The sequence below is a fragment of the Taudactylus pleione genome, unplaced genomic scaffold (assembly GCF_031769625.1).
Source record: "Taudactylus pleione unplaced genomic scaffold, aTauple2 ptg000408l, whole genome shotgun sequence".
Lineage (NCBI taxonomy): Eukaryota > Metazoa > Chordata > Amphibia > Anura > Myobatrachidae > Taudactylus > Taudactylus pleione.
The window spans coordinates 3,440,634-3,449,259 of NW_028284810.1; positions in this window are offsets into that span (position 1 = coordinate 3,440,634).

An 8,626-nucleotide genomic window follows, 5' to 3' on the forward strand; every position below is an offset into this window, starting at 1 on the left:
AGACTAGCATGCAGGCCACATATCCAAGACAGCATCCACACCACTCACTCCAAAATGAAAAGATGTTATATTCCAAGAAAGAGCACCACTTAAGAGAAACCTGGAACAAGAATTGGAGAATAAATATGTTACATTGGCTATGCTGGAATGTCTGAGTTAGAGATTTCCAGTGTGACCTCCAACCACAGAACAGGAGCTCTGCAATATCAAATAGTTGAAAACCTCCTAAAATATATTATGAGGAGTTTGCAAATATATTTGTTTTTGTGAACCCCAAAATATCCAGGAAGCAAAGTCAAGCAAATACTGGAGTATATAGAAATCAGCTGAAGATAAGGAGATGACATCACTCAATGAGAACAATACATGGACTTATAGCCATTGCCATATCTGCCTTGTACAAACTGTTGCTATAACAATTAGTAATTTGTAGCCAGTGAGAAGACTGTTTCTAATGAAATGTGGACTGAAATATACTTAACATACTTATATTCTCATTTTATGTTTACCCTATATTTCTGGTTACAGGATTTGCCATGCGTAAAGGTAAATGTTTTATGTATATGAAGACAACTTCTTAGATATGGGGGTGTTGAGCATTGCAGTTCAGCACAGATGTGTAGTACTTAGCTCCATGAGATACCTGAATTACATCAGCTACAACTCTACTACCACTGATTGGATGGTCCGCTGAATACTACTGCACACTCTGCTGTTACCGTTGACTACTGTCAGTACCGCTGTAACTCTGCAAGCCTGGTTAAGCTTCACTGTGTGGTCCAACTTCATATGCACATTCCACTGGTGTCTAATATTAACCACATGTGGTACTATCACAATACTGCATATATATCAACTAATAAAACAGGAGCAAATTTCAAATACAATTAAACACAAAAAATGGCATACAGTATAATGATAAACAGACCACATAATAGTATACAAAAGCTGATGATGTTACACCATTTACTCAGTATTGTATACAATTTACCCTAAATGATTAGATCTTACAAAGATAGCCATCAGCATATTGCATATCATGATTAAGTAATTAAATTAAATAAAAATAATAATAAGGATATCTAGTAAATCATATAATATAGTATATTCCTTCCAAATCATTTAAAGTTCAGATATTAAATAATCTTTAACAAACAGAACAGCTTCTCAGTTGACAAAAAAGTGCCATTATGTCCCCTATTTGCCTAAAGCCAAATCTATTCTCCTCACCCCTCTATTTCACAGTGTCTAGTCACACAATCAGTAATTTATTCTGCGAGCACAGACTTCTATAATATATTGTGAGTCACTGTTAGAAAATGTATATGCAAGCTTTTAAATTAATGGGTGTCTTTTTGTTAGCACATTAAGAAACATATGTGTAAAAAAATAACTTGAAAAATGTATATTCAGAAAAAAAATTGTGATTTTTACTTATGTAAAAAGCTATGATCGTTTAAACCTGGGGAAATTAATCACAGTGAAGAGATCAAGAAATTTCTTGAAATAGAAGAGGAGCCATTCCACAGTAAATCATAGAACACAGCAAACATGAATCACTGGAAGTAGTACCAGCTCTTATGATTTAGGTGACATATTTAAAAAAGCGTTCCAGAGATTGACAGTTAAATGTATAAATGCTAAAATTATTCAGTAGTGCTCTCAGCTATTTTTCATTCTGCATCTGATTACTTCTATGCTTTTAATTAAAGGGCTAATAGGTTCAGACCTTTTGTGACTTTAACATTTTTATACCATTTTAAGTGTTTTTAGAATACTTTTTATGTATACTTGAATTATCATTAACATTTCTGTAGTTGTAAATGGTGATGAAATCTGCTAAAAAATATGTTACACATGAAAACAAAAGTTTGATCAATCAAAAGTAACTTTTAGTGCAGGTATAGTTAGGCACAAGATTACTTCATGTGTCATTGACAAAACATTGAATGCTTTTATGTTGTTGCCAATTTTGTTTTTAAAAAAACATTTCATTAATGTATGATACAGTACCACAGAGTAGAAATCACATTGCTAATACATATGTTACACAGTCATAAAGAATACAGAAATACTATAATACAGCATATGGTACATTATAGAGTATACATTACATACTTTGGAAACACAGTGGCATAACTAGAATGTTCATGTACAGTACTATACAAATGTAGTACTTCACCCCCCCCCCACAAGAACACTTTACTACAGTAGATCTCATTGTTCTGGTGACTAGTATGCAATACAGAGCTCATTATTTATGCTGGTTACTATACAAAAAGCAGTGCTCATTCTGTTGGCTAGTATACAAAGTTGAAATCAATCTAATGGCTAAAGGGCAAAAATTGGATCTACTGTATAGAGGGTTAGTAGAAATTAGAGACTCTTACAGGCATGTTTTATCTAAAGGTATGAAGTCATTATGTCAACATTCAGAATGTAATAATTCAGAGCATTGACAACAGAATGTCGATAGTTAAAATGCCGACATGGACATTATATTGACAATTACCATAATGTTGACATTGTAAATGTTGATATGCACAATGTCAACAGTTTATGTTAGGGTTATGTTTAGGGTTATTGTTATGTTAGGGGTTAGTATTAGGGTTAGGCTGCAGTTAGGGTTAGGCTGTGGATAGGGTTAGAGTTTGACTGTGGTTAGGATAGGATTGGGGATAGACTTGAAATATGCTGGAAATGCTATGTCGACATGCCGATGGTTGGCATTCACAATGTCGGCATGGACATAATGTGGACATTGCCAGAATATAGCGTTCATGTTGACATCTCGAATGTCTACATTCAGACCATGTCAGCATTCTGGGGTTGACACTCTAAATGTTGACATTTTGTACCACACCCTTATAAAAGAATGTGTCACAGTGAAAGCGGTTGTAGTTGCACAGGATAAGGAAGGGAGAAGAAAGAAAAATGTGATCAATTTGACCATCTCTAATAAAAAAGGGGGCTAGTAGGATGATCTATAATTTGCTACTGTAATTTAGTGGAATAATCTTTGGATATACACTTAGTGGAGCTCAATGTGTGGATGCAAAAGTAGCTTTAATCTCTTTTCCATACCAGGCTTCCCTGCTAGTCTGGATAAATGCAGAAAAGGGTTTTCCTTTCCATCTGTGGGTATGGCAGTTTTATTTACTTGTGGAATAAATGAGAGAAAGTTTAATAATATAACCTCAAAACTCCAAAGTACACTTTAGTTATTAATTATTGGCCATCCTGCTAGTATTTGACTATTGGGATGTCCAAGACTTTTGTAGTGTCTGGAGAAATCAGGTAAAAAGCTGTGTAGCAAATATTTATCCCTGTTATATTATACACAGTATGTTATTTTTATCACTGTTATATAATTATGAAAATAGTAAAATTTTAAATATATAGGGTTGATGCAAAGTGAGTACTATACCAGCCTGCATAGTATAACTGTAAGGGGAGTTAGTGGTGGTCCCTCTTAGGTGCTCACCTCAGCTGTCTTGTTACTAGTGTCCCTTATGAGAATGTTTCTTTTGTTCAGCATGGTACAGACAACAGACATGTAATGGACATCAAAAGACAAGAACAAAACAGGGATCAGGAAGTTCCCTGCTTGATACAGTGGGTTTACCTGGCTTTAACAAGTATCCCTCCTCAGGGTATAGAGTGCAAGATCATCATGGCCCTTTTGGCCTCAAATCCAAAGTTTCACCTATGGGTTCTTGTGCACCAAATGTAAACTGCGACCTTTCACCGGAGTGTAAGGCCCACTAGTGCCTGAAAAGAAAAAGAAGTGAAAGAAAGACAGACACACACAGAAGTATCTCACCGCTAGTATTCTATTCAACTTGCCTTATTGTCTGCTCACAGTGCCCTGAGACATACACCCACAGTTCCTTATAGTACTCCACTCTATTCATACTGAACTAAATGAAAAAGCCCGAACTGCAACAGAACTAATGTCAAAACAGGTAAACAGTACTAACTAGATGTGTAGTGCCCTATCTTGCAGGTCTATCTATATCCACAACAGTTTAGAGTGAAACTTTACAGGACATTGGAGGCAATCTATTTAAAAAATAGACAATATACACAGAAAAAAAATGTAAAGAACAATGCAGACAATATACATCAAGCACAGACAATAAATAAATCATTACACGGTATCAACCTGCAGGAATTGCTTTTAAATTGCACTCTCTAAACCTTACTATCTGGCCAGCTTTTTTGTATTACCTGGGGCCTTCTGCTCTTTTTCCTGGTTAAGCTTATCTACAATGTTTTGACAGGAAAATGCGAGTGTGTGTTGGCAGGAAGCTTTTGGTAGGAAAACCGTGGCATGTTGTGTTGTGGCCAGTAAACCCTGGACACATGGGCCTAATACTTGACCTACTAATGTGGCACAGGCCTATTGCCATATCTAATGGTGAGGTACAGGCCTAGCACCCGAGATAACTGTAAGGCACTGGCCTACCACCTGACCCAAATATGGGACACGAGCCAAACGCCCAACTTAACTGTGGATCATGGTCCTAGCACCTGATCAGCTGATGGTTTGGGGGTTAAAAGTATGTGGAAAGGATGGTACCTTACTGACTCTGCTGCCATTGGATATGAGTAGAGGATTTTACATTTGTTGCTACAGTACAGTTTGCATACAATACTACTATGACTGTAACTAATTGAAAAACCCCTGAAAAGTTGTAAACTGGAGACATGGTGCTTGCATGCCACACACATTCACCCATTGAGATGAATCCCAGTATCAGGAGCCAGTAAGGTTAGCATCCAACATATTGATCTAGCCTTTTAGATTGTCCCTATAGATGTTATTGCAATAACATGTTGTTTATATTATAAGTCAAGGAGCTGCTGCTCTACTTTCATTTATGCTGCTTTATTATTGTAATGTTCACACTGTTATTTCATACTATGCCAAAGTATATTTTTCGATAAAATGAGAAAAGCTGCATTAGCTGTTCTAGTTCAATAAATGTGCTGGATTGGCTTCTGCAGGACACAGTGTATCACAGTATGTTAGTACTGGGCAGGGGGGCTCCCGAATCTAGCCCCTGTGTACAGTATTTTTAGACCGCTCCACAGAAGACAGAGCCTTGTAGGTACTAAAAACCAATTGCAGAGATGAAAAGCACCCATTGTACATAAGTTAACACACAGATATGTCCTTAATCATCTATCCTCCGTGCCTTATACAGTAAGTCGTGTTACACAGGGCTCATGAGTGCCATCGCTTCCCATGGGAATCTTTTTCACTGCAAATTCATCTTATTCGCAATGCAATGTGAATAAGATGCACAGGCAGACTCTTCTGATTAAAATGGCATGTGGTATGTGTATGCTCTGTGTGCGGCTGAGTCTGTAAAAATCATCACGAAGGAACATGGTTTCATTGACACTGTAACGTAGCTTTTCATATATAGATACAGTTGCAGTTGCACACAGAACATACTCATGCAGCATATCATTTTAATCAGCAAAGTCTGCTTGTGTGTCTTATTTTTTGTGGCAAAAAAAGATGCACGAAAAGACCCTCGGCATGTGTAAGCCTGCATGGGACTAGACATGACTAGAAGGGCTGTTTAATGCAACTGCTGCAAAAACGATGGAGGACACATCTGTATATATACCTTTGCAATGTATATTACAGGAGGGAGTGTTACAGAAACAAATCTTTACTTAGCCATTTATATATCTTCCATCTCCACAAACAATTAGAAGGGCAAACCTTACCAGTATCCTGGTCTCATATGATTTTAGGAACATCTCTCTGTATCTTTTTCTTTACAATCATAGAAAGATACAGGTCTTAGGATACCTGGATTTTGAAGATATCAAAAAGACATAATGATTTCAAACGGCCATTGCTACATCTCTTGGATCTATGATTTTAAATTCAACTCTAAGGGCTATGTAAACAGTGAATTATGCATTTCAGAAACAAGGTGGAAGAGCTTAGTGGTGGCACAACTCCAGTCTGCAATGGGATCATTTGTGGGGTCTTTCTTTTTCTTATATTGTTTCCCAAATGTAATAACCTGCAAGTTGTAAGTACCAGAGCAATTTTAAATGGCAAGAATTTAATAATAAAACCAACCTTTTTTCTTTTAAATTATTGCTGCTTTAAATCTAGCGGCTGAATCGCCCAAATCAAACCGGTACCTGCAAGTCGGAGGCTACAACTTTTGGGCCTCCATCTCTTTATACAACTTGTTAAGATTGTGATTCTCTGATGCTATTTCATGGGCCTCAGTGGGGTTTGACGGATCTTTAATTGTAGATACAGCTTTCTAAAATTCTGCAGAAGTCTTTGTTTAATCTCCTGAGATACAGTAGTAATACTTTAAGAGACTCTATGCCTATTCAATTTGCTGGCAGGGATTTATATAATTAATCTCTGCACAGATGAATCACATAGGGTAATGGTGCCAAGGGCATCACCAGTGTCAGGCCCGGTATTTTTTGTAAGATAGCGAGTGATCTCTCTTATAGTTTCCTTTTTCTTTTTACATGGTCAGTAGCTGCATCTTACAAAGTTATTTTCCCTTGTTGTAGGAAACCCAGCAGTAAATGTAAGTGCTAATAATAAGCTCTATTGTGGATTAAGGCACACATTTTTTAATGAAAAAACTTTTAAGAGGGTCAGCATAATAGTGTATGCCAATTTTAAATATTCACTTTAGAATTTAACAGTACAATTGTAATTTAACAAAGCACTCACAGCAATAACAAATTAAAACTGATTTTCAGTTTGCCGCACATTAATAATCCCATATAGTAAATAGTCAGAAAGGCATGCCCTGGAGAGTACTGTTATGGTAATATTATTACAATTATATACTTATATAATAGCCTTTTCCCAAATCTAATAATGTTTTACATACATAATGAAAATTAATAGTGTATGGAATCCACTTATTCAGACTATTTCCACATATTGACTTGATCAAATCTCACCAAGTTGATTACCAATGTGATTCTTTTTAGCTTTTAACAATTTCTATGGAATGGTTTCAGGGGAACACTCAAGCTATGGTAAATCATAAAATTCATTTTGTTTTGCATCAATTCATTCATCCGTGTTTCAACTAATCACCTCATTTAAAAATTCAATAAACCTAAATACCTGGATTTATGGTGCTTTGTCAGAGTGAGCAAGGGAATATAAGCAATGCAGAACTACATGTCTATTGCAACTTAAAGACCAGCTTTCAGTTGAAAACAATTAAAAAGACTCTACAGCAATAATTATATTCACAGTGTTAGCAAATAAAATAAATTAAAACCGATTTAATTTCTGCTGTGGGAGATGGAGAGGAAATACTGAAAGGCTTTAATGTAGATACTTAAGACATTAAAGTTGTGCTAAAGTGAAACTTTAAACAGTCTATAAAGTGTTGCTGCAGCATTAGGAGCTCCTAATTGTAAAGAGTGTATATACAGTATGCTGCACAGGGGCATTTTACGACTATGCTGTTCTGTAACATTTTGTAATGGTTCAGTTCATTTCTATCTACTGTAATTTGAATTAAGAGATATTGCCTATAATGTGTCAGACGTGATAGAAAAGCAATAGCTGGGGGAAAAAAGTATAGTGTAAGTTAAAGTATATATGTTTTATTTTTCAAGTATTTATTGTTTACTTTTATTCTGTTTATGTAATACTTCTTTATAAATCGGTATATTGCAGAATTGTTTTACATCATCTTTTCAATACCTCCAGTTTTGGGGGGGCTTTATCAAAATTTGTTATTTTTTTATTTTTGATTTCTTCAATGATGTAAAATATCAAAGAGAAAGAGACATTTATAAATACAAAATAATTGACAAGATGTAATCCACTAATTTCACACAAGAGTCAATTAACAAATTGAGAACATTTTGAGATAATGCAATGCTCCTGTGCAAATTTGAGCTTGCAATTACAAGGAATATAAATATTTTTCTTTTAAATGTAATCATTTTATGTTTTTTTATTTCTAGTAATTTGATACAATCTCACTTTAGATTTTTACATGGTACTTAATATTTTGTGAATCAGTGGCAAACATTTTTGATTTGTTTGTTTTTTTAATTTAGAATCTGGAACAAAAAAAAATCTGAAAAACTGTGTTGAGAGACTTATGAATATACTTTTTTTTGCAAATTTTATACAATATTTTTGGTAACTAGATTTCTAGTTGTGTTAATAACTTTTACTATAATATTGATAGAAATTTCAAATGGCCCACTACTGCAGAAGTATACAAATTATCTTTGTCATTATTGTATGGGACTTTTCTACAGGATATGTTCATTTAACCAGAAGATAGACTGGTTTTAGAGTGATGTTATAGTACAGTGACGAACATCCATAAATGACTTCAGGACAGTCTCAATAAAAGGCATTAGATACATTCATTGTAGCTACAAATCTATATTTTATTGGTTAATACTGGTTATGTGATTTGGGTAGTAGACAATGATGGGACATTAATACATCAACTTTATTATTGAACTGTTTTGGTTTATACTTTTAAAATGCCTCATTATAAAGCCGAGTGCATCTGAGAAAAATATTGAGAAGTGTTGTATGATTTCATAGAATAAGTACTTTTGAACAAACTTTATTGGT